The sequence below is a fragment of the Macaca nemestrina genome, chromosome 17, assembly GCF_043159975.1.
Source record: "Macaca nemestrina isolate mMacNem1 chromosome 17, mMacNem.hap1, whole genome shotgun sequence".
In the NCBI taxonomy this organism is placed as follows: Eukaryota; Metazoa; Chordata; class Mammalia; order Primates; family Cercopithecidae; genus Macaca; species Macaca nemestrina.
In genome coordinates, this window is record NC_092141.1 from 32585526 (window position 1) to 32611984 (window position 26459).

The window sequence follows — 26459 nt, forward strand, 5'->3', positions numbered from 1 at the left end:
GATTTCAAAGAACACAAAGAAGTTTCTCAGAAAGCTTCTTTCTCTTTGTTATCAGAATATATTTCCTTTGGCCCTCTAGTCTTCAAAGGGATCCGAAATATCTGTTCTCAGATTCCACAGAAATAAGGCTAGCAAAGAGATCCTCGAAATACAGATGTCACTCGGTGAGTGGAAGTCACACATCACAGAGCAGTTTCTCAGAAAGCATCTTTCCAGTTTTTCTCTGAGGATATTTTCTTTTTCACCATAGCCCTCTATGGGATTCCAAATATCACTTTGCGAATTCCAGAGGAACAGCCTTAGCGAACGGCTTCTTGAAGGGAAAGCTGTAACACTGTGAGATGAATTAACAGAACACTAAGCAGTTTCTCAGAAAGCTTCTTTCCAGATTTCATCTGAGGATGTTTCCTTTTTCACCATAGCCCTCTATGGGCTTCCAAATATCACTTTGCCAATTCTACAAGAACTGTCTTAGCTAAAGGCTTATTGAGGGGAAAGCTGTAACTCTGTGAGATGACTTCACAGAACACAAAGAAGTTTATGAGAAAGCTTCCTTCTCTTTGTTATCGGAGAATATTTCCCTTGGCCCTATAGTTTTCCAAGAAATCCGAAATATCTGTTTTCAGATTCCACAGAAATAAGACTAGAAAGAGATCCACGAAATACAGATGTAACTCTGTGAGTGGAAATCACACATCACAAAGCAGTTTCTCAGAAAGCTTCTTTCCAGTTTTTCTCTGAGGATATTTTCTTTTTCACCATAGACCTCTACGGGCTTCCAAATATCACTTTCCGAATTCCTCAAGAACAGGCTTAGCCAGCGGCTTCTTGTGGGGAAAACTGTAACTCTGTGAGATGAATTAACAAAACACTAAGCAGTTTCTCAGAAAGCTTCTTTCCAGATTTCATCTGAGGAAATTTCCTTTTTCACCATAGCCCTCAAGGGGCTTCCAAATATCACTTTGTCAATTCCACAAGATCTGTCTTAGCGAAAGGCTTCTTGAGGGGAAAGCTGTAACTCTGTGAGATGATTTCACGGAACACAAAGAAGTTTCTCAGGAAGCTTCTTTCTCTTTGTGATCGGAGGATATTTCCTTTGGCCCTATAGTCTTCAAAGGGTTCCGAAATATTTGTTCTCAGATTCAAAAGAAATAAGGCTAGCAAAGAGATTCACGAAAAACAGATGTAACTCTGTGAGTGGAAGTCACACATCACAAAGCAGTTTCTCTGAAAGCTTCTTTCCAGTTTTTCTCTGAGGATAATTTCTTTATCACCATAGCCCTCTATGGGCTACCAAATATCACTTTGGAAATTCCAGAAGAACAGCCTTAGCGAACGGCTTCTTGAAGGGAAAGCTGTAACTCTGTGAGATGAAATAGCAGAACACTAAGCAGTTTCTCAGAAAGCTTCTCTCCAGAGTTCATCTGAAGATATTTCCTTTTTCACCATAGCCCTCTATGGGCTTCCAAATATCACTTTGCCAATTCCACAAGAACTCTCTTAGCGAAAGGCTTCTTGAGGGGAAAGCTGTAACTCTGTCAGATGATTTCACAGAACACATAGAAGTTTCTCAGAAAGCTTCTTTCTCTTTGTGATCGGAGGATATTTCCTTTGGCCCTATAGTCTTCAAGGGATTCCGAAATATTTGTTCTCAGTTTCCACAGAAATAAGGCTAGCAATGAGATTCACGATATAAAGATGTAACTCTGTGACTGGAAGTCACACAACCCAAAGCAGTTTCTAGAAAGCTTCTTTCCAGTTTTTCTCTGAGGATATTTTCTTTTTCACCATAGCCCTCTATGGGCTTCCAATTATCACTTTGCGAATTCCACAAGAACAGGCTTAGCCAGCGTCTTCTTAAAGGGAAGGCTGTAACTCTGTGAAATGAATTAACAGAACACTAAGCAGTTTCTCAGAAAGCTTCTTTCCAGATTTCATCTGAGGATATTTCCTTTTTCACCATAGCCCTCTGTGGGCTTCCAAATATCACTTTGCAAATTCCACAAGAACTGTCTTAGCGAAAGGCTTCTTGAGGGGAAAGCTGTAACTCTGTGAGATGATTTCACAGAACACAAAGAAGTTTCTCAGAAAGCTTCTCTCTCTTTGTTATCGGAGGATATTTCCTTTGGCCCTATAGTCTTCAAAGGGATCAGAAATATCTGTTCTCAGATTCCACACAAATAAGGCTAGCAAAGAGATCCACGAAATACAGATGTAAATCTGTGAGTGGAAGTCACACATCTCAAAGCAGTTTCTCAGAAAGCTTCTTTCCAGTTTTTCTCCGAGGATATTTTCTTTTTAACCATAGCCCTCTATGGGCTTCCAAATATCACTTTGCGAATTCCACAAGAACAGGCTTAGTGAGCGGCTTCTTGAGGGGAAAGCTGTAATTCTGTGAGATGAATTAACAGAACACTAAGCAGTTTCTGAGAAAACTTCTTTCCAGATTTCATCTGAGGATATTTCCTTTTTCACCATAGACCTCTAAGGGCTTCCAAATATCACTCTACCAATTCCACAAGAACTGTCTTAGCGAAAGGCTTCTTGAGGGGAAAGCTGTAACTCTGTGAGATGATTTCACAGAACTCAAAGAAGTTTCTCAGAAATCTTCTTTCTCTTTGTTATCGGAGGCTATTTCTTATGGCCCTATAGTCTTCAAAGGGATCCGAAATATCTGTTCTCAGATTCCACAGAAATAAGGCTAGCAAAGAGATCCACGAAATACAGATGTAACATTGTGAGTGGAAGTCACACATTACAAAGCAGTTTCTCAGAAAGTTTCTTTCCAGTTTTTCTCTGAGGATATTTTCTTTATACCATAGCCCTCTATGGGCTACCAAATGTCAACTTACGAATTCCACAAGAACAGGCTTAACGAGCGTCTTCTTGAGGGGAAAGCTGTAACTCTGTGAGATGAATTAACAGAACACTAAGCAGTTTCTCAGAAAGCTTCTTTCCATATTTCATCTGAGGATATTTCCTTTTCAACCTTAGCCCTCTATGGGCTTCCAGATATCACTTTGCCAATTCCACAAGAACTGTCTTAGCGAAAGGCTTCTTGAGGAAAAAAGCTGTAAATCTTGGAGATGATTTCACAGAACTCAAAGAAGTTTCTCAGAAAGCTTCTTTCTCTTTGTGATGGGAGGCTATTTCCTTTGGCCCTATAGTCTTCCAAGGGATCCGAAATATGTGTTCTCAGATTCCACAGAAATAAGGCTAGGAAAGAGACCCACGAAATACAGATGTAACTCTGTGAGTGGAAGTCACACATCACAAAGTAGTTTCTCAGAAAGCTTCTTTCCTGTTTTTCTCTGAGGATATTTTCTTTTTCACCATAGCCCTCTATGGGCTTTCAAATATTACTTTGTGAATTCCACAAGAACAGGCTTAGCGACCGGCTTCTTGAGGGGGAAGCTGTAACTCTGTGAGATGAATTAACAGAACACTAAACAGTTTCTCAGAAAGCTTCTTTCCAGATTTCATCTAAGGATATTTCCTTTTTCACCATAGCCCTCTATGGGCTTCCAAATATCACTTTGCCAATTACACAAGAACTGTCTTAGCGAAAGTCTTCTTGAAGGGAAAGCTGTAACTCTGTCAGATGATTTCACAGAACACAGAGAAGTTTCTCAGAATGCTTCTTTCTCTTTGTGATCGGAGGATATTTCCTTTGCCCCTATAGTCTTCAAAGGGATCCGAAATATCTGTTCTCAGATTCCACAGAAATAAGGCTAGCAAAGAGATCCTCGAAATACAGATGTAACTCTGTGAGTGGAAGTCAGACATCACAAAGCAGTTTCTCAGAAAACTTCCTTCCAGTTTTTTTCTGAGGATATTTTCTTTTTCACCATAGCCCTTTATGGGCTTCCAAATATCACTTTGTGAATTCCACAAGAACAGGCTTAGCGAGCAGCTTCTTGAGGGGAAAGCTGTAACTCTGTGAGATGAATTACAGAACACGAAGCAGTTTCTCAGAAAGCTTCTCTCCAGAGTTCATCTGAGGATATTTCCTTTTTCACCATAGCCCCTAGGGGCTTCCAAATATCACTTTGCCAATTCCTCAAGAACTGTCTTAGCGAAAGGTTTCTTGAGAGGAAAGCTGTAACTCTGTGAGATGATTTCACAGAACACAAAGAAGTTTCTCAGAAAGCTTCTTACTCTTTGTTATCGGAGGATATTTCCTTTGTCCCTCTAGTCTTCAAAGGGATCCGAAATATCTGTTCTCAGATTCCACAGATATAAGGCTAGCAACGGGATCCACGAAATACAAGTGTAACTCTGTGAGTGGAAGTCACACATCACAAAGCAGTTTCTCAGAAAGCTTCTTTCCAGTTTTTCTCTGAGGATATTTTCTTTTTTACCATAGCCCTCTCTGGGCTTCCAAATATCACTTTGCGAATTCCACAAGAACAGGCTTAGCCAGCAGCTTCTTTAGGGGAACGCTGTAACTCTGTAAGTTGAATTAACAGAACACTAAGCAGTTTCTCAGAAAGCTCCTTTCCAGTTTCGTCTGTGGATATTACCTTTTTCACCATAGCCCTCTAAGGGCTTCCAAATATCATTTTGCCAATTCCTCAAGAACTGTCTTAGCGAAAGGCTTCTTCAGGGGAAAGCTGTAACTCTGTGAGATGATTTCAAAGAACACAAAGAAGTTTCTCAGAAAGCTTCTTTCTCTTTGTTATCGGAGGCTATTTCCTTTGGCCCTCTAGTCTTAAAAGGGATCCGAAATATCTGTTTTCAGATTCCACAGAAAGAAGGCTAGCAAAGAGATCCACGAAATACAGATGTAACTCTGTGAGTGGAAGTCACACGTCACAAAGCCGTTTCTCAGAAAGCTCCTTTCCAGTTTTTCTCTGAGGATATTTTCTTTTTCTCCATACCCCTCTACGAGCTTCCAAATATCAGTTTGCGAATTCCACAAGAACAGGCTTAGCCAGCGGCTTCTTGTGGGGAAAGCTGTAACTCTCTGAGATGAATTAACAGAACACTTAGCAGTTTCACAGAAAGCTTCTTTCCAGATTTCATCCGAGGATATTTCTTTTTTCACCATAGCCCTCTAGGATTTCCAAATATCACTTTGCAAATTCCACAAGAACTGTCTTAGCGAAAAGCTTCTTGAGGGGAAAGCTATAACTCTGTGAGATGATTTTACGGAACACAAAGAAATTTCTCAGGAGGCTTCTTTCTCTTTGTGATCGGAGGATATTCCCTTTTTCCCTATAGTATTCAAAGGGATCCGAAATATTTGTTCTCAGATTCCACAGAAATAAGGCTAGCAAAGAGATACACGAAATACAGATGTAACTCTTTGAGAGGAAGTCACACATCACAAAGCAGTTTCTCAGAAAGCTTCTTTCCATTTTTTCTCTGAGGATAGTTTCTTTTTCACCATAGCCCTCTATGGGCTTCCAAATATCACTTTGCGAATTCCACAAGAACAGGCTTAGGCAGCGGCTTCCTGAGGGGAAAGCTGTAACTCTGTGAGATGAATTAACAGAACACTAAGCACTTTCTCAGAAAGCTTCTTTCCAGTTTCATATGAGGATATTACCTTTTTCACCATAGCCCTCTAAGGTCTTCCATATGTCACTTTGCCAATTCCACAAGAACTGTCTTAGCGAAAGGCTTCTTGAGGGGAAAGCTGTAACTCTGTGAGATGATTTTACGGAACACAAAGAAATTGCTCAGGAAGCTTCTTTCTCTTTGTTATCGGAGGATATTTCCTTTTTCCCTATAGTCTTCAAAGGGATCCGAAATATTTGTTCTCAGATTCCACAGAAATAAGGCTAGCAAAGAGATCCACGAAATACAGATGTAACTCTGTGAGTGGAAGTCACACATCACAAAGCAGTTTCTCAGAAAGCTTCTTTCCAGTTGTTCTCTGAGGATATTTTCTTTATCACCATAGCCCTCTATGGGCTTCCAAATATCACTTTGCGAATTCCACAAGAACAGGCTTAGTGAGAGGCTTCTTGAGGGGAAAGCAGTAACTCTGTGAGATGAATTTACAGAACACTAAGCACTTTCTCAGAAAGCTTCTTTCCAGATTTCATCTGAGGAAATTTCCTTTTTCACCATAGCCCTCTATGGGCTTCCAAATATCACTTTTCCAATTCCACAAGAACTCTCTTAGCGAAAGGATTCTTGAGGGGAAAGCTGTAACTCTGTGAGATGATTTCACGGAACACAAAGAAGTTTCTCAGGAAGCTTCTTTCTCTTTGTGATCGGAGGATATTTCCTTTGGCCCTATAGTCTTCCAAGGGATCGGAAATATCTGTTCTCAGATTCCACAGAAATAAGGCTAGCAAAGAGATCCAGGAAATACAGATGTAACTCTGTGAGTGGAAGTCACCCATCACAAAGCAGTTTCTCAGAAAGTTTCTTTCCAGTTTTTTTCTGAGGATATTTTCTTTTTCACCAAAGCCCTCTGTTGGCTTCCAAATATCACGTTGCGAATTCCACAAGAACAGACTTAGCGAGCGGCTTCTTGAGGGGAAAGCTGTAACTCTGTGAGATGAATTAACAGAGCACTAAGCAGTTTCTCAGAAAGCTTCTTTCCTGTTTCATCTGAGCACATTACTTTTTACACCATAGCCCTCTATGGGCTTCGAAATACCACTTTTCCAATTCCACAAGAACTGTCTTAGCATAAGGCTTCTTGAGGTTAAAGCTGTAACTCTGTGAGACGATTTCAAAGAACACAAAGAAGTTTCTCAGAAAGCTTCTTTCTCTTTGTTATCAGAATATATTTCCTTTGGCCCTCTAGTCTTCAAAGGGATCTGAAATATCTGTTCTCAGATTCCACAGAAATAAGGCTAGCAAAGAGATCCTCGAAATACAGATGTCACTCGGTGAGTGGAAGTCACACATCACAGAGCAGTTTCTCAGAAAGCTTCTTTCCAGTTTTTCTCTGAGGATATTTTCTTTTTCACCATAGCCCTCTATGGGCTTCCAAATATCACTTTGCGAATTCCAGAAGAACAGCCTTAGCGAACGGCTTCTTGAAGGGAAAGCTGTAACACTGTGAGATGAATTAACAGAACACCAAGCAGTTTCTCAGAAAGCTTCTTTCCAGATTTCATCTGAGGATGTTTCCTTTTTCACCATAGCCCTCTATGGGCTTCCAAATATCACTTTGCCAATTCTACAAGAACTGTCTTAGCAAAAGGCTTATTGAGGGGAAAGCTGTAACTCTGTGAGATGACTTCACAGAACACAAAGAAGTTTCTGAGAAAGCTTCCTTCTCTTTGTTATCGGAGAATATTTCCCTTGGCCCTATAGTCTTCCAAGAAATCCGAAATATCTGTTTTCAGATTCCACACAAATAAGACTAGAAAAGAGATCCACGAAATACAGATGTAACTCTGAGAGTGGAAATCACACATCACAAAGCAGTTTCTCAGAAAGCTTCTTTCCAGTTTTTCTCTGAGGATATTTTCTTTTACACCATAGAACTCTACGGGCTTCCAAATATCACTTTCCGAATTCCTCAAGAACAGGCTTAGCCAGCGGCTTCTTGTGGGGAAAACTGTAACTCTGTGAGATGAATTAACAAAACACTAAGCAGTTTCTCAGAAAGCTTCTTTCCAGATTTCATCTGAGGATATTTCCTTTTTCACCATAGCCCTCTATGGGCTTCCAAATATCACTTTGCCAATTCCACAAGAACTGTCTTAGCGAAAGACTTCTTGAGGGGAAAGCTGTAATTCTGTGAGATGATTTCACAGAACACAAAGAAGTTTCTCAGAAAGCTTCTTTCTCTTTGATTTCGGAGGATATTTCCTTTGGCCCTATAGTCTTCAAAGGGATCAGAAATATCAGTTCTCAGATTCCACAGAAATAAGGCTAGTAAAGAGATCCACGAAATACAATGTCACTCGGTGAGTGGAAGTCACACATCACAGAGCAGTTTCTCAGAGAGCTTCTTTCCAGTTTTTCTCTGAGGATATTTTCTTTTTCACCATAGCCCTCTATGGTCTTCCAAATATCACTTTGCGAATTCCATAAGAACAGGCTTAGCGAGCGGCTTCTTGAGGGGAAAGCTGCAACTCTGTGAGATGAATTTACAGAACACTAAGCAGTTTCTCAGAAAGCTTCTGTCCAGATTTCATCTGAGGAAATTTCCTTTTTCACCATAGCCCTCAATGGGCTTCCAAATATCACTTTGTCAATTCCACAAGACCTGTCTTAGCGAAAGTCTTCTTGAGGGGAAAGCTGTAACTCTGTGAGATGATTTCACGGAACACAAAGAAGTTTCTCAGGAAGCTTCTTTCTCTTTGTGATCGGAGGATATTTCCTTTGGCCCTATAGTCTTCAAAGGGTTCCGAAATATTTGTTCTCAGATTCAAAAGAAATAAGGCTAGCAAAGAGATTCACGAAAAACAGATGTAACTCTGTGAGTGGAAGTCACACATCACAAAGCAGTTTCTCAGAAAGCTTCTTTCCAGTTTTTCTCTGAGGATAATTTCTTTATCACCATAGCCCTCTATGGGCTTCCAAATATCACTTTGGAAATTCCAGAAGAACAGCCTTAGCGAACGGCTTCTTGAAGGGAAAGCTGTAACTCTGTGAGATGAATTAGCAGAACACTAAGCAGTTTCTCAGAAAGCTTCTCTCCAGAGTTCATCTGAGGATATTTCCTTTTTCACCATGGCCCTCTATGGGCTTCCAAATATCACTTTGCCAATTCCACTGAACTGTCTTAGGGAAAGGCTTCTTGAGGGGAAAGCTGTAACTCTGTGAGTTGATTTCACAGAACACGAAGAAGTTTCTCAGAAAACTTCTTTCTCTTTGAGATCGTAGGATATTTCATTTGGCCCTATAGTCTTCCAAGGGTTCCGAAATATCTGTTTTCAGATTCCACAGAAATAAGGCTAGCAAAGAGATCCACGAAATACAGATGTAACTCTGTGAGAGGAAGTCACACATCACAAAGCAGTTTCTCAGAAAGCTTCTTTCCAGTTTTTCTCTGAGGATAGTTTCTTTTTCACCATAGCCCTCTATGGGCTTCCAAATATCACTTTGCCAATTCCACAAGAACAGGCTTAGGCAGCGGCTTCCTGAGGGGAAAGCTATAACTCTGTGAGATGAATTAACAGAGCACTAAGCAGTTTCTCAGAAAGCTTCTTTCCAGTTTCGTCTGAGGATATTACCTTTTTCACCATAGCCCTCTAAGGGCTTCCAAATATCACTTTGCCAATTCCACAAGAACTGTCTTAGCGAAAGGCTTCTTGAGGGAAAAGCTGTAACTCTGTGAGATGATTTCAAAGAACACAAAGAAGTTTCTCAGAAAGCTTCTTTCTCTTTGTTTTCGGAGGCTATTTCCTTTGGCCCTCTAGTCTTCAAAGGGATCCGAAATATCTGTTGTCAGATTCCACAGAAATAAGGCTAGCAAAGAGATCCACGAAATACAGATTTAACTCTCTGAGTGGAAGTCACACGTCACAAAGCCGTTTCTCAGAAAGCTCCTTTCCAGTTTTTCTGTGAGGATATTTTCTTTTTCACCATAGCCCTCTACGAGCTTCCAAATATCAGTTTGCGAGTTCCACAAGAACAGGCTTTGCCAGCGGCTTCTTGTGGGGAAAGCTGTAACTCTGTGAGATGAATTAACAGAACACTAAGCAGTTTCACAGAAAGCTTCTTTCCAGATTTCATCCGAGGTTATTTCTTTTTTCACCATAGCCCTCTAGGGTTTCCAAATATCACTTTGCCAATTCCACAAGAACTGTCTTAGCGAAAAGCTTCTTGAGGGGAAAGCTATAACTCTGTGAGATGATTTTACGGAACACAAAGAAATTTCTCAGGAAGTTTCTTTCTCTTTGTGATCGGAGGATATTTCCTTTTTCCCTATAGTCTTCAAAGGGATCTGAAATATTTGTTCTCAGATTCCACAGAAATAAGGATAGCAAAGAGATCCACGAAATGCAGATGTAACTCTGTGAGTGGAAGTCACACATCACAAAGCAGTTTCTCAGAAAGCATCTTTCCAGTTGTTCTCTGAGGGTATTTTCTTTATCACCATAGCCCTCTATGGGCTTCCAAATATCACTTTGGAAATTCCAGAAGAACAGCCCTAGCGAACGGCTTCTTGAAGGGAAAGCTGTAACTCTGTGAGATGAATTTGCAGAACACTAAGCAGTTTCTCAGAAAGCTTCTCTCCAGAGTTCATCTGAGGATATTTCCTTTTTCACCATAGCCCTCTATGGGCTTCCAAATATCACTTTGCCAATTCCACAAGAACTGTCTTAGGGAAAGGCTTCTTGAAGGGAAAGCTGTAACTCTGTGAGATGATTTCACGGAACACAAAGAAGTTTCTGAGAAAGCTTCCTTCTCTTTGTTATCGGAGAATATTTCCCTTGGCCCTATAGTCTTCCAAGAAATCCGAAATATCTGTTTTCAGATTCCACAGAAATAAGACTAGCAAAGAGATCCACGAAATACAGATGTAACTCTGTGAGCGGAAGTCACACATCACAAAGCAGTTTCTCAGAAAGCTTCTTTCCAGTTTTTCTCTGAGGATATTTTCTTTTTCACCATAGACCTCTACGGGCTTCCAAATATCACTTTCCGAATTCCTCAAGAACAGACTTAGCCAGCGGCTTCTTGTGGGGAAAACTGTAACTCTGTGAGATGAATTAACAAAACACTAAGCAGTTTCTCAGAAAGCTTCTTTCCAGATTTCATCTGAGGATATTTCCTTTTTCACCATAGCCCTCTATGGGCTTCCAAATATCACTTTGCCAATTCCACAAGAACTGTCTTAGCGAAAGACTTCTTGAGGGGAAAGCTGTAATTCTGTGAGATGATTTCACAGAACACAAAGAAGTTTCTCAAAAAGCTTCTTTCTCTTTGTTTTCGGAGGATATTTCCTTTGGCCCTATAGTCTTCAATGGGATCAGTAATATCAGTTCTCAGATTCCACAGAAATAAGGCTAGTAAAGAGATCCACGAAATACAGATGTCACTCTGTGAGTGGAAGTCACACGTCACAAAGCCGTTTCTCAGAAAGCTCCTTTCCAGTTTTTCTCTGAGGATATTTTCTTTTTCACCATACCCCTCTACGAGCTTCCAAATATCAGTTTGCGAATTCCACAAGAACAGGCTTAGCCAGCGGCTTCTTGTGGGGAAAGCTGTAACTCTGTGAGATGAATTAAAAGAAAACTAAGCAGTTTCACAGAAAGCTTCTTTCCAGATTTCATCCGAGGATATTTCTTTTTTCACCATAGCCCTCTAGGGTTTCCAAATAGCACTTTGCAAATTCCACAAGAACTGTCTTGGCGAAAAGCTTCTTGAGGGGAAAGCTATAACTCTGTGAGAAGATTTTACGGAACACAAAGAAATTTCTCAGGAGGCTTCTTTCTCTTTGTGATCGGAGGATATTTCCTTTTTCCCTATAGTATTCAAAGGGATCCGAAATATTTGTTCTCAGATTCCACAGAAATAAGGCTAGCAAAGAGATCCAGGAAATGCAGATGTAACTCTGTGAGTGGAAGTCACACATCACAAAGCAGTTTCTCAGAAAGCATCTATCCAGTGGTTCTCTGAGGATATTTTCTTTATCACCATAGCCCTCTATGGGCTTCCAAATATCACTTTGCGAATTCCACAAGAACAGGCTTAGTGAGCGGCTTCTTGAGGGGAAAGCAGTAACTCTGTGAGATGAATTCCCAGAACACTAAGCAGTTTCTCAGAAAGCTTCTTTCCAGATTTCATCTGAGGAAATTTCCTTTTTCACCATAGCCCTATGTGGGCTCCCAAATATCACTTTGCCAATTCCACAAGAACTCTCTTAGCCAAAGGCTTCTTGAGGGGAAAGCTGTAACTCTGTGAGATGATTTCACGGAACACAAAGACGTTTCACAGGAAGCTTCTTTCTCTTTGTGATCGGAGGATATTTCCTTTGTCCCTATATTCTTCCAAGGGATCGGAAATATCTGTTCTCAGATTCCACAGAAATAAGGCTAGCAAAGAGATCCACGAAATACAGATGTAACTATGTGAGTGGAAGTCACCCATCAAAAAGCAGTTTCTCAGAAAGCTTCTTTCCAGTTTTTCTCTGAGGATATTTTCTTTATCACCATAGCCCTCTATGGGCTTCCAAATATCACTTTGCGAATTCCAGGAGAACAGCCTTAGCGAAGGGCTTCTTGAAGGGAAAGCTCTAACTCTGTGAGAAGAATTTGCAGAACACTAAGTAGTTTCTCAGAAAGCTTCTCTCCAGAGTTCATCTGAAGGATATTTCCTTTTTCACCATAGCCCTCTATGGGCTTCAAAATATCACTTTGCCAATTCCAAAAGAAATGTCTTATTGAAAGGCTTCTTGAGGGGAAAGCCGTAACTCTGTGAGTTGATTTCACAGAACACGAAGAAGTTTCTCAGAAAGCTTCTTTCTCTTTGTGATCGGAGGATATTTCATTTGGCCCTATAGTTTTCCAAGGGTTCCGAAATATATGTTTTCAGATTCCATAGAAATAAAGCTAGCAAAGAGATCCACGAAATACAGATGTAACTCTGTGAGAGGAAGTCACACATCACAAAGCAGTTTCTCAGAAAACTTCTTTCCAGTTTTTCTCTGAGGATAGTTTCTTTTTCACCATAGCCCTCTATGGGCTTCCAAATATCACTTTGCGAATTCCACAAGAACAGGCTTAGGCAGCGGCTTCCTGAGGGGAAAGCTGTAACTCTGTGAGATGAATTAACAGAACACTAAGCACTTTCTCAGAAAGCTTCTTTCCAGTTTCATATGAGGATATTACCTTTTTCACCATAGCCCTCTAAGTGCTTCCATATTTCACTTTGCCAATTCCACAAGAACTCTCTTAGCGAAAGGCTTCTTGAGGGGAAAGCTGTAACTCTGTGAGATGATTTCACGGAACACAAAGAAGTTTCTCAGGAAGCTTCTTTCTCTTTGTGATCGGAGGATATTTCCTTTGGCCCCATAGTCTTCCAAGGGATCGGAAATATCTGTTCTCAGATTCCACAGAAATAAGGCTAGCAAAGAGATCCAGGAAATACAGATGTAACTCTGTGAGTGGAAGTCACCCATCACAAAGCAGTTTCTCAGAAAGTTTCTTTCCAGTTTTTTTCTGAGGATATTTTCTTTTTCACCAAAGCCCTCTGTTGGCTTCCAAATATCACGTTGCGAATTCCACAAGAACAGACTTAGCGAGCGGCTTCTTGAGGGGAAAGCTGTAACTCTGTGAGATGAATTAACAGAGCACTAAGCAGTTTCTCAGAAAGCTTCTTTCCTGTTTCATCTGAGCATATTACTTTTTACACCATAGCCCTCTATGGGCTTCGAAATATCACTTTTCCAATTCCACAAGAACTGTCTTATGGAAAGGCTTCTTGAGGTTAAAGCTGTAACTCTGTGAGACGATTTTAAAGAACACAAAGAAGTTTCTCAGAAAGCTTCTTTCTCTTTGTTATCAGAATATATTTCCTTTGGCCCTCTAGTCTTCACAGGGATCCGAAATATCTGTTCTCAGATTCCACAGAAAAAAGGCTAGCAAAGAGATCCACGAAATACAGATGTCACTCAGTGAGTGGAAGTCACACATCACAGAGCAGTTTCTCAGAAAGCTTCTTTCCAGTTTTGCTCTGAGGATATTTTCTTTTTCACCATAGCCCTCTACGGGCTTCCAAATTTCACTTTGCGAATTCCAGAAGAACAGCCTTAGCGAACGGCTTCTTGAAGGGAAAGCTGTAACTCTGTGAGATGAATTAACAGAACACTAAGCAGTTTCTCAGAAAGCTTCTTTCCAGAATTCATCTGAGGATATTTCATTTTTCACCATAGCCCTCTATGGGCTTCCAAATATCACTTTGCCAATTCTACAAGAACTGTCTTAGCAAAAGGCTTATTGAGGGGAAAGCTGTAACTCTGTGAGATGACTTCACAGAACACAAAGAAGTTTCTCAGAAAGCTTCTTTCTCTTTGTTAACGGAGAATATTTCCCTTGTCCCTATAGTCTTCCAAGAAATCCGAAATATCTGTTTTCAGATTCCACAGAAATAAGACTAGCAAAGAGATCCACGAAATACAGATGTAACTCTGTGAGTGGAAGTCACACATCACAAAGCTGTTCCTCAGAAAGCTTCTTTCCAGTTTTTCTCCGAGGATATTTTCTTATTAACCATAGCCCTCTATGGGCTTCCAAATATCACTTTGCGAATTCCACAAGAACCGGCTTAGACAGCGGCTTCTTGAGGGGAAAGCTGTAACTCTGTGAGATGAATTAACAGAACACTAAGCAGTTTCTGAGAAAGCTTCTTTCCAGATTTCATCTGAGGATATTTCCTTTTTCACCATAGGCCTCTAAGGGCTTCCAAATATCACTTTACCAATTCCACAAGAACTGTCATAGCGAAAGGCTTCTTGAGGGGAAAGCTGTAACTCTGTGAGATGATTTCACAGAACTCAAAGAAGTTTCTCAGAAAGCTTCTTTCTCTTTGTTATCGGAGGATATTTCCTATGGCCCTATAGTCTTCAAAGGGATCCGAAATATCTGTTCTCAGATTCCACAGAAATAAGGCTAGCAAAGAGATCCACGAAATACAGATGTAACACTGTGTGTGGAAGTCACACATTACAAAGCAGTTTCTCAGAAAGCTTCTTTCCAGTTTTTCTCTGAGGATATTTTCTTTTTACCTTAGCCCTCTATGGGCTACCAAATATCACTTTGCGATTTCCACAAGAACAGGCTTAGCGAGCGGCTTCTTGAGGGGAATGCTGTAACTCTGTGAGATGAATTAACAGAACTCTAAGCAGTTTCTCAGAGAGCTTCTTTCCAGATTTCATCTGAGGATATTTCCTTTTTCACCATAGCCCTCGATGGGCTTCCAAATATGAGTTTGCCAATTCCACAAGAACTGTCTTAGCGAAGGCTTCTTGAAGGGAAAGCTGTAGCTCTGTGAGATGATTTCATAGAACACAAAGAAGTTTCTCAGAAAGCTTCTTTCTCTTTGTTATCGGAGGACATTTCCTTTGGCCCTATGGTCTTCAAAGGGATCCGAAATATTTGTTCTCAGATTCCACACAAATAAGGCTAGCAAAGAGATCCACGAAATACAGATGTAACTCTGTGAGTGGAAGTCGCACACACATCACAAAGCAGTTTCTCAGAAAGCTTCTTTCCAGTTTTTCTCTGAGGATATTTTCTTTTTCCCCATAGCCCTCTATGGGCTTCCAAATATCACTTTCGAATTCCACAAGAACAGGCTTAGCGAGCGTCTTCTTGAGGGGAAAGCTGTAACTCTGTGAGATGAATTAACAGAACACTAAGCAGTTTCTCAGAAAGCTTTTTTCCAGATTTCATCTGAGGATATTTCCTTTTTCACCATAGCCCTCTATGGGCTTCCAAATATCACTTTGCCAATTCCACAAGAACTGTCTTAGTGAAAGACTTCTTGAGGAAAAAAGCTGTAAATCTTGGAGATGATTTCACAGAACTCAAAGAAGTTTCTCAGAAAGCTTCTTTCTCTTCGGATCGGAGGCTATTTCCTTTGGCCCGATAGTCTTCAATGGGATCAGAAATATCAGTTCTCAGATTCCACAGAAATAAGGCTAGGAAAGAGACTCACGAAATACAGATGTAACTCTGTGAGTGGAAGTCGCACATCACAAAGCAGTTTCTCAGAAAGCTTTTTTCCAGTTTTTCTCTGAGGATATTTTCTTTTTCATCATAGCCCTCTATGGGCTTTCAAATATTACTTTGCGATTTCCACAAGAACAGGCTTAGCGACCGGCTTCTTGAGGGGAAAGCTGTAACTCTGTGAGATGATTTAACAGAACACTAAACAGTTTCTCAGAAAGCTTCTTTCCAGATTTCATCTAAGGATATTTCCTTTTTCACCATAGCCCTCTAAGGGCTTCCAAATATCACTTTGCCAATTCCACAAGAACTCTCTTAGCGAAAGGCTTCTTGAGGGGAAAGCTGTAACTCTGTCAGATGATTTCACAGAACACATAGAAGTTTCTCAGAAAGCTTCTTTCTCTTTGTGATCGGAGGATATTTCCTTTGGCCCTATAGTCTTCAAGGGATTCCGAAATATTTGTTCTCAGTTTCCACAGAAATAAGGCTAGCAATGAGATTCACGATATAAAGATGTAACTCTGTGACTGGAAGTCACACAACCCAAAGCAGTTTCTAGAAAGCTTCTTTCCAGTTTTTCTCTGAGGATATTTTCTTTTTCACCATAGCCCTCTATGGGCTTCCAATTATCACTTTGCGAATTCCACAAGAACAGGCTTAGCCAGCGTCTTCTTGAAGGGAAGGCTGTAACTCTGTGAAATGAATTAACAGAACACTAAGCAGTTTCTCAGAAAGCTTCTTTCCAGATTTCATCTGAGGATATTTCCTTTTTCACCATAGCCCTCTGTGGGCTTCCAAATATCACTTTGCAAATTCCACAAGAACTGTCTTAGCGAAAGGCTTCTTGAGGGGAAAGCTGTAACTCTGTGAGATGATTTCACAGAACACAAAGAAGTTTTTCAGAAAGCTTCTTTCTCTTTGTTATCGGAGGATATTTCTTTTGGCCCTATAGTCTTCAAAGGGATCAGAAATATCTGTTCTCAGATTCCACACAAATAAGGCTAGCAAAGAGATCCACGAAATACAGATGTAAATCTGTGAGTGGAAGTCACACATCTCAAAGCAGTTTCTCAGAAAGCTTCTTTCCAGATTTCATCTGAGGATATTTCCTTTTTCACCATAGCCCTCTGTGGGCTTCCAAATATCACTTTGCAAATTCCACAAGAACTGTCTTAGCGAAAGGCTTCTTGAGGGGAAAGCTGTAACTCTGTGAGATGATTTCACAGAACACAAAGAAGTTTCTCAGAAAGCTTCTCTCTCTTTGTTATCGGAGGATATTTCCTTTGGCCCTATAGTCTTCAAAGGGATCAGAAATATCTGTTCTCAGATTCCACAAAAATAAGGCTAGCAAAGAGATCCACGAAATACAGATGTAAATCTGTGAGTGGAAGTCAAACATCTCAAAGCAGTTTCTCAGAAAGCTTCTTTCCAGTTTTTCTCCGAGGATATTTTCTTTTTAACCATAGCCCTCTATGGGCTTCCAAATATCACTTTGCGAATTCCACAAGAACAGGCTTAGTGAGCGGCTTCTTGAGGGGAAAGCTGTAATTCTGTGAGATGAATTAACAGAACACTAAGCAGTTTCTGAGAAAACTTCTTTCCAGATTTCATCTGAGGATATTTCCTTTTTCACCATAGACCTCTAAGGGCTTCCAAATATCACTCTACCAATTCCACAAGAACTGTCTTAGCGAAAGGCTTCTTGAGGGGAAAGCTGTAACTCTGTGAGATGATTTCACAGAACTCAAAGAAGTTTCTCAGAAAGCTTCTTTCTCTTTGTTATCGGAGGCTATTTCTTATGGCCCTATAGTCTTCAAAGGGATCCGAAATATCTCTTCTCAGATTCCACAGAAATAAGGCTAGCAAAGAGATCCACGAAATACAGATGTAACATTGTGAGTTGGAGTCACACATTACAAAGCAGTTTCTCAGAAAGTTTCTTTCCAGTTTTTCTCTGAGGATATTTTCTTTTTACCATGGCCCTCTATGGGCTACCAAATGTCAATTTACGAATTCCACAAGAACAGGCTTAACAAGGGTCTTCTTGAGGGGAAAGCTGTAACTCTGTGAGATGAATTAACAGAACACTAAGCAGTTTCTCAGAAAGCTTCTTTCCATATTTCATCTGAGGATATTTCCTTTTCAACCATAGCCCTCTATGGGCTTCCAGATATCACTTTGCCAATTCCACAAGAACTGTCTTAGCGAAAGGCTTCTTGAGGACAAAAGCTGTAAATCTTGGAGATGATTTCACAGAACTCAAAGAAGTTTCTCAGAAAGCTTCTTTCTCTTTGTGATGGGAGGCTATTTCCTTTGGCCCTATAGTCTTCCAAGGGATCCGAAATATGTGTTCTCAGATTCCACAGAAATAAGGCTAGGAAAGAGACCCAGTCACACATCACAAAGCAGTTTCTCAGAAAGCCTCTTTCCAGTTTTTCTCTGAGGATATTTTCTTTTTCACCATAGCCCTCTATGGGCTTTCAAATATTACTTTGCGAATTCCACAAGAACAGGCTTAGCGACCGGCTTCTTGACGGGAAAGCTGTAACTCTGTGAGATGAATTAACAGAACACTAAACAGTTTCTCAGAAAGCTTCTTTCCAGATTTCATCTAAGGATATTTCCTTTTTCACCATAGCCCTCTATGGGCTTCCAAATATCACTTTGCCAATTACACAAGAACTGTCTTAGCGAAAGTCTTCTTGAAGGGAAAGCTGTAACTCTGTCAGATGATTTCACTGAACTCAGAGGAGTTTCTCAGAATGCTTCTTTCTCTTTGTGATCGTAGGATATTTCCTTTGCCCCTATAGTCTTCAAAGGGATCCGAAATATCTGTTCTCAGATTCCACAGAAATAAGGCTAGCAAAGAGATCCTCGAAATACAGATGTAACTCTGTGAGTGGAAGTCAGACATCACAAAGCAGTTTCTCAGAAAACTTCCTTCCAGTTTTTTTCTGAGGATATTTTCTTTTTCACCATAGACCTCTACGGGCTTCCAAATATCACTTTGTGAATTCCACAAGAACAGGCTTAGCGAGCAGCTTCTTGAGGGGAAAGCTGTAACTCTGTGAGATGAATTATAGAACACGAAGCAGTTTCTCAGAAAGCTTCTTTCCAGATTTCATCTAAGGATATTTCCTTTTTCACCATAGCCCTCTATGGGCTTCCAAATATCACTTTGCCAATTACACAAGAACTGTCTTAGCGAAAGTCTTCTTGAAGGGAAAGCTGTAACTCTGTCAGATGATTTCACTGAACTCAGAGGAGTTTCTCAGAATGCTTCTTTCTCTTTGTGATCGTAGGATATTTCCTTTGCCCCTCTAGTCTTCAAAGGGATCCGAAATATCTGTTCTCAGATTCCACAGAAATAAGGCTAGCAAAGAGATCCTCGAAATACAGATGTAACTCTGTGAGTGGAAGTCAGACATCACAAAGCAGTTTCTCAGAAAACTTCCTTCCAGTTTTTTTCTGAGGATATTTTCTTTTTCACCATAGACCTCTACAGGCTTCCAAATATCACTTTGTGAATTCCACAAGAACAGGCTTAGCGAGCAGCTTCTTGAGGGGAAAGCTGTAACTCTGTGAGATGAATTACAGAACACGAAGCAGTTTCTCAGAAAGCTTCTCTCCAGAGTTCATCTGAGGATATTTCCTTTTTCACCATAGCCCCTATGGGCTTCCAAATATCACTTTGCCAATTCCTCAAGAACTGTCTTAGCGAAAGGTTTCTTGAGAGGAAAGCTGTAACTCTGTGAGATGATTTCACAGAACACAAACAAGTTTCTCAGAAAGCTTCTTACTCTTTGTTATCGGAGGATATTTCCTTTGTCCCTCTAGTCTTCAAAGGGATCCGAAATATCTGTTCTCAGATTCCACAGATATAAGGCTAGCAAAGGGATCCACGAAATACAAGTGTAACTCTGTGAGTGGATGTCACACATCACAAAGCAGTTTCTCAGAAAGCTTCTTTCCAGTTTTTCTCTGAGGATATTTTCTTTTTTACCATAGCCCTCTCTGGGCTTCCAAATATCACTTTGCGAATTCCACAAGAACAGGCTTAGCCAGCGGCTTCTTTAGGGGAACCCTGTAACTCTGTAGGTTGAATTAACAGAACACTAAGAAGTTTCTCAGAAAGCTTCTTTCCAGTTTTTGTCTGCGGAAATTTTCTTTTTCATCAAAGCCCTACATTGGCTTCCAAATATCACTGCAAATTCCACAAGAACAGCCTTAGCGAAAGACTTCTTGAGGGGAAAATTGTAACTCTGTGAAATGATTCCACGGAACACAAAGCAGTTTCTCAGAAAGCTTCCTTCCAGTTTTTTCTGAGGATATTTTCTTTTCACCATAGCCTTCCAAGGGCTTCCAAATATCACGTTCTAATTCCACAAGAAGTGTCTTAGCGAAAGGCTTCTTGAGGGAAAAGCTGTAACTCTGTGATATGAATTCACAGATCACGAAGATGTTTCTCTAAAAGCTTCTTTCTTATTTTTATTGAAGGATATTTCCTTTGGCCCTGTAGTCTTCAAAGGGATCTGAAATATCAGTTCTCAGATTCCAGAGACATAAAGCTAGCAATCAGCTCCACGAAATACAGCTCCAATCCAGTGCGTGGAAATCACACATCCCAAAGCAATTTCTCAGAAGCTTCTTTCTAGTTTTTTTCTAGGATATTTCTTTTTTCACCATAGCCCTCTATGGGCTTCCAAAAATGACTTTGCAAATACCACAAGGGCAGAGTTATCCAACGGGTTATTGAGGGTTAAAGCTGTAACTCTGTGACATGAATTAACAGAACAGAAAGAAGTTTCTCAGAAAGCTTCTTTCCAGAATGTTTCTGAGGATATTTTCTTTTTCTCCATGGCCCTCCATGGGCTTCCTAACATCACTTTGCAATTTGCACATGAGCAGTGTTAGCAAAAGTCTTGTTGAGGGGAAAGCAGCATCTTTGTGACATGAATTCACGGATCACAAAGAGGTCTCTTCGAAAGGTTCTTTCTCATTTTTATTGGAGGATATTTCCTTTGACCCTACAGTCTTCAAAGGGATTCGAAATAACAGTTCTCAGACTCCACAGAAATAAGGCTAGCAAACAGCTCCATGACATACAGCTGTAACTCAATGAGTGGAAGTCACACATCACAAAGTAGTTTCTCAGAAAAATTCTTTCCAGTTTTTATCTGAGGATATTTTCTTTTTCACCGTAGTCCTCCATGGGCTTCCAAATATCACTTTGCAAATTCCACAAGAATAGTCTTAGCGAACGGCTCCTTGAGGTCAAAGCTGTAACTCTGTGAGATGAAATCATAGATCACAAAGTAGTTTCTCAGAAAGCTTCTTTCTCATTTTTATCGGAGGATATTTTCTTTGTCTCTATTGTCTTCAAAGGGATCCGAAATATCAGTTCTCAGATTCCACAGAAATAGGGCGAGAAAACACCTCCACGAAATACTGCTGTAACTCAGTGAGGTGAAGTCACTCATCACAAAGCAGTTTCTCAGAGAGTTTCTTTCCAGTTTTTCTCTGAGGATATTTTCTTTTTCACCACAGCCCTCTATGGACTTCCAAATATCACTTTGCAATTTCCACAAGAACAGTATTAACGAATGGCGTCTTGTGGGGACAGCTGTGACTCTCTGAGATGAATTAGCAGAACACAAAGCAGTTTCTCAGAAAGCTTCTTTCCATTTGTTTTCTGAGAATATTTTCTTTTTCACCATAGCCCTCTATGGGCTTCCAAATATCACTTTGCAAATTCCCCAAGAACGGTCTTAGCGAACGACTTCTTGAGGGGAATGCTGTAACACTGTGTGTTGAATTTACGGAATACAAACCAGTTTCTTAGAAACCTTCTTGCAGTTTTTACCTGAGGATGTTTTCTTTATCAACAGAGCCCTCCATGGGCTTCCAAATATCACTTTTCACATTCCTCAAGAACAGTCTTAGGGTAAGGCTTCTTGAGGAGAAAGCTGTAACTCTGTGAGATGAATTTACAGATTACGAAGAAGTTTCTCAGAAAGCTTATTTCTCCTTTTTATCATAGGATATTTCCTTTGGCCCTATATTCTTCCAAGGGATCCGAAATATCAGTTCTCAGATTCCACAGAAATAAGGCTTTCACACAGCTCTATGAAATACAGGTGTAACTCAGTCGGTGGAAGAAACACATCACAAAGCAATTTCTCAGAAAGCTTCCTTCCAGTCATTATCTGTGGATAATTACTTTTTCACCATAGCCCTCCATGGGCTTCCAAATATCACTTTGCAAATTCCACAAGAACAGTCTTAGCGAACAGCTTCTGAAGGGAAAAGCTGTAACTCTGTGAGAGGAATTCGCAGATTACCAAGACGTTTCTCAGAAAGCTTCTTTCACATTTTTGTCGGGGGATATTTCCTTTGGCCCTATTGTCTTCAAAGGGATCTGAAAGATAAGTTCTCAGATTCCACAGAAATAAGACTAGCAAACAGCTCCACGAAATACAGCTGTAACTCAGTGACTGGAAGACACACATCACTGAGCAGTTTCTCAGATAGGTTCTTGCTCTGTCGCTCAGCCTGGGGTTCAGTGGCCGGATCTCAGCTCACTGCAAGCTCCACCTCCTGGGTTTACGCCTTTCTCCTGCCTCAGCCTCCTGAGTAGCTGGGACTACAGGCGACCGCCTCCTCACCCAGCTAGTTTTTTGTATTTTTTATTAGTAGAGATGGGGGTTCACCATGTTAGCCAGGATAGTCTCGATCTCGTGACCTCGTGATCCACCCATCTCGGCTTCCCAAAGTGCTGGGATTACAGGCTTGAGCCACCCCGTCCGGGCACGAATGGCTTCTTGAGGGGAAAGGTGTAACTCTGTGAGAGGAATTCGCAGATCACAAGGAAGTTTCTCAGAAAGCTTCTTTCTCATTTTGGTCAGAGGATATTTCCTTTGGCCCTATTGTCTTCAAAGGGATCTGTAATATCAATTCTCACATTCCACAGAAATAAGGCTAGCAAACTGCTTCACGAAATACAGCTGTAACTCAGTGAGTTGATGTCACACATTACAAAGCAGTTTCTCAGAAAGTTCTTTCCAGTTTTTATCTGAGGATATTTCCTTTTTCACCATAGCCCTCTTTGGGCTTCCTAATATCACTTTGCAAATTCCACAAGAACAGTCTTAGCGAACGGCTTCTTGAGGGGAAAGCTGTAACTTTGCGACATGAATTCACATATCACAAAGAACTTTCTCACAAAGCTTCTTTCTCATTTTTATCGGAGGATATTTCCTTTCACCCTATAGTCTTCAAAGGGATGCGAAATATCAGTTCCCAGATTCCACAGAAATCAGGCTAGGAAAAAACTTCACGAAAAACAACTATAAATCGGTGGGTGGAAGTCACACATCACAAAGCAGTTTCTCAGAAAGCTTCTTTCCAGTTATTATCTGTGGATAATTTCTTTTTCACCATAGCCCTCCATGGGCTTCCAAATATCACTTTGCAAATTCCACAAGAGCAGTCTTAGCGAACAGCTTATTGAGTTGAAAGCTGTAACTCTGTGAGTTGAATGAACAGAACATAAAGTAGTTTATCAGAAAGCTTCTTTCAGTTTTTATCTGAGGATTTTTTTTTTCACCGTGGCCCTCCAAGGGCATAGAAATATAACTTTGCAAATTCCACAAGAACAGTCTTAGCAAACGGCTTCTTGAGTTGAAAGCTGTAACTCTGTGAGATGAATTTATGGAAAACAAAGCAGTTTTTCAGAAAGCTTCTTTCCAGTTTTTATCTGAGGAAATGTTCTTTTTCGTAGAATCCCTCCTTGGGCTTCCAAACATCACTTTGCAAATTCCACAAAAACAGTCTTAGCTAAAGGCTTCTTGAGGGGAAAGCTGTAACTCTGTGAGATGATTTCACAGAACACAAAGAAGTTTCTCAGTAAGCTTCTTTCTCTCTGTTATCAGAGGATATTTCCCTTGGCCCTATAGTCTTCAAAGGGATTCGAAATATCTGTTCTCAGATTAAAACGAAATAAGTTTGGGAAACACTTTCACGAAATACAGCTGTAACTCAGTGGGTGGAAGAAACACATCACAAAGCAGTTTCTCAGAAAGCTTCTTTCCAGTCATTATCTGCGGATAATTTGTTTTTCACGATAGCCCTCTATGGGTTTCCAAATATCACTTTGCAATTTCCACAAGAACAGTCTTAGCGAACGACTTCTTGATTGAAAAGCCGTAACTCTGTGAGAGGAATTCACAGATCACAAAGAAATTTCTCAGAAGGCTTCATTCTCATTTTTATTGGAGGATATTTCCTTTCCCCCTATAGTCTTGAAGGGATCCGAAATATCAGTTCTCAGATTCCACAGACATAAGACTAGGAAACAGCCCCACGAAATAGAGCTGTAACTCAGTGAAGGGAAGTCACACATCACAAAGCAGCCTCTCAGAAAGCTTCTTTCCAGTTGTTATCTGAGGATATTTACTTTTTCACCATAGCCCTCTATGGGTTTCCATATATCACTTTGCCATTTCCACAAGAACAGCCTTACCAAAGGGCTTCTTCAGGGGAAAGCTGTAATTTTGTGAGATGAATCCAAAGATAACAAAGAAGTGTCTCAGAAAGCTTCTTTCTCATTTTTATCTGAGGATAATTCCTTTGGCCATATAGGCTTCAAAGGGATCCGAAATATCAGTTCTCAGATTCCACAGAAATAAGGCTAGGAAACAACTACACGAAATACAGACATAACTCAGTGAGTGGAAGCCACCCATTCCTAAGGAGCATCTCATAAAGCTTCTTACCAGTTTTTATCTGAGGATATTTTCTTTGTCACCATAGCCCTCAATGGGCTTCCAAATTTCACTTTGCAAATTCCACAAGAACAGTCTTAGCGAACGGCTTCTTGAGGCGAAAGCTCTAACTCTGTGAGATCAATTAACAGAACACAAAGAACTTTATCAGAAGTTTCTTTCCAGTTTTTATCTGAGAATATTTTCTTTTTCACCAGCGCCCTCCATGGGCTTCCAAACATCACTTTGCAAATTCCACAAGAATAGTCTTAGCGAAAGGCTTCTTGAGGGGAAAACTGTAACTCTGCGAGATGAATTCACAGATCACAAAGAAGTTTCTCAGAAAGCTTCTTTCTCATTTTTATTGGAGGATAATTGCTTAGGCCCTAGACTCTTCAAAGATATCCGAAATATTAGTTCTCTCATTCCACAGAAATAAGACTAGGAAACAGCTCCACGAAATACACACGTAACTCAGTGAAGGGAAGTCACACATCAAAAGGCAGTTTCTCTGAAAGCTTCTTTCCAGGTTTTATATAATAGGATATTTTCTTTTACACCATATCCCTCTCTGGGCTTCCAAATATCACTTTGCAAATTCCACAAGAACAGTCTTAGCGAACGGCTTCCAGAGGTGAAAGCTGTAACTGTGAGATGAATTAACTGAACACAAAGCAGTTTCTCAAAAAGTTTCTTTCCAGTTTTGATCTAAGGATATTTTCTTTTTCAACATAGCCCTCTTTGGGCTTCCAAATATCTCTTTGCAAATTCCACATGAACAGTCTTAGCGAAAGGCCTCTTGAGGGGAAAGCTGTAACTCTGTGAGAGGTGAATTCACAGATCACAAAGAAGATTCTCAGAAAGCTTCTTTCTCATTTTTATCAGAATATATTTCCCTTGGCCCTACAGACTTCAAAGGGATCTGAAACATCAGTTCTCAGATTCCAAAGAAATAAGGCTAGGAAACAGCTCCACGATATACAGCTGTATATCAGTGAGTGGAAGTCACACATCAGAAAGCAGTTTCTCAGATAGCTTCTATTCAGTTTTTATCTGAGGATATATTCTTTTTCACCATAGTCCTCAATGGGCTTCCAAATTTCACTTTGCTAATTCCTCAAGAACAGTCTTAGCGAAAGACTTCTTGAGGGGAAAGGTGTAACTCAGTGAGACTAGTTCAAAAATCACAAAGAAGTTTCTCAGAAAGCTTCTTTCTCATTTTTATCGGAGGATATTTGCTTTGGCCCTATAGTCTTTAAAGGATCCGAAAAATCAGTTCTAAGATTCCACAGAAATAAGGCTGGAATACAGCTCCATGAAATACAGCTGTAACTCAGTGAGTGGAAGTCACACATCAGAAAGCAGTTTCTCAGATAGCTTCTATTCAGTTTTTATCTGAGGATATTTTCTTTTTCACTGTAGTCCTCAATGGGCTTCCAAATTTCACTTTGCTAATTCCTCAAGAACAGTCTTAGCGAAAGACTTCTTGAGGGGAAAGCTGTAACTCTGTGAGATGAATTCACAGATCATAAAGACGATTCTCAGAAAGCTTCCTTCTCATTTTTATCGGAGGATATTTCCTTTGGCCCTATATTCTTCAAAGGGATCTGAAATATCTTTTTCATATTCCACAGAAATAAGGCTAGGAAACAGCTCCACGAAATACAGATATAACTCTGTGAGTGACATAGCCCTCAATGGGCTTCCAAATTTCACTTTGCAATTTCCAAAAGAACACTCTTAGCGAAGGGCTTCTTGAGAGGAAAGCTGTAACTCTGTGAGATCAATTTACACAACACAAAGGAGGTTCTCAGAAGTTTCTCCCCAGTTGTTATCTGAGGATATTTCCTTTTTCACCATAGCCCACTCTGGGCTTGAAATATCACTTTGCAAATTCCACAAGCACAGTATTAGCGAACGGCTTCTTGAGGGGAAAGCTGTAACTCTGTGAGATGAATAAACAGAACACAAAGGAGTTTCTCCAAAAGCTTCTTTCCAGTTTTCATGGGAGGATATTTTCTTTTTCAACATAGCCCTCTTTGGGCTTCCAAATATCAGTTTGCAAATTCCACAAGAACAGTCTTAGCAAAAGGCTTTTTGAGGG